This window comes from Dipodomys ordii, unplaced genomic scaffold (genome assembly GCF_000151885.1).
Source record: "Dipodomys ordii isolate 6190 unplaced genomic scaffold, Dord_2.0 Scaffold58, whole genome shotgun sequence".
In the NCBI taxonomy this organism is placed as follows: Eukaryota; Metazoa; Chordata; class Mammalia; order Rodentia; family Heteromyidae; genus Dipodomys; species Dipodomys ordii.
In genome coordinates this window covers 4,832,673-4,833,937 of record NW_012267274.1, presented here as the reverse complement: position 1 = coordinate 4,833,937, position 1,265 = coordinate 4,832,673, and positions in this window count along the sequence as shown.

Genomic DNA, 1,265 nt, shown 5'->3' with positions numbered 1-1,265 from the left:
AATATCAATTGCTTTGCTTGACAATTTCTACAACATATTAATATTCAATTTTTTTCTTTTCTTTTTGCTGTACTTTTTGGGGGATTTTTTTTTATTGTGAAAATACCATACAGAGGGGTTACAATTACATGGGCAAGATGAGTATATTTCTTATCAAGCATTGTTGCCTCCTCCTTTGTTTCCCCTTCCCATCATCCCTTCCCATCTCCCCCCCCCCCCCGCCCCCTCCTCCACACTGCCCCCCCCAAGGTAGTAAAGTTTTTCGATATGACTTGTACATCTCATCAAATTTGATGCATCTCATTTTAAATGCAGTTTTAGTAAGAACTCGGTTTCATGCTTCATCTCAAATGATTATCTACCAAACAAACCAAGTTTCATCAAAGTAGGAAGAATGTGTATGTGTATGTGTGTGCACATGCATGCGCATGTATGTGTGTACACATACTATGGCAGGGAGAATTCAAAACATTTAAGGTTTGACAGCTTTCAAGTCAAATGAACTGTGACCAATTATCTTGGATTTGACAGAGGGAACATACATGTAGGCCCACATTCCCATTCACTCACAATTTAAAAGTAGAACAAGGAAGAAATTCACACTGCGGTATAGAAACTTACTGCCTCAGGAAGTTGGGTATACTAGGCAAGAACAAACATCTTGTACAATATCAGCTCCCAAAGGATACACAATACTGTTATGCTGCTTTTGGGGGTGAAAGGGCAAAAGCCAAGACAGGCACTAGATATATTTGGAAGGGGATTTGAAGTGATGTTTATTGAGCATCTCACTTTAGAAAAGCAAAGGATCAAAGGCTTTCTTAAAGACTGGACAGATAATATGATTTATTGGAGGTGTCCCTTGCCTGCAAGCTTCCACATATAATTCAAGTTATACCATTATAGAAAATAGGAAGGAGCAGACAGATTTATTGTCAGGTAAGGGCATGAATAATTTTAACTTTTACTGCTTTCCTACCCAAGAACAAATTGGATTTTTTTTTACTTTGGATCAAAGATTTTGTTGATTTTGCAGAAAATATGGCACAGGTCCATGAAATACATTTGTTAAATATGGATGCAATAGTATAAAGTTTTTTTTTTAAGTTAGGGCTAGACAATTTTAATGTAATTTAAATGTTCAGTGCTTGTAAAAGTTAAGTGTGGTTATATTTATTTAGCAATTTTGGTGACCAAATTGACTCTCAGCGGGTTAGGAATATACCTGACAAATTAGAGGGAAGATAGTTTTATGTATTTTTTTT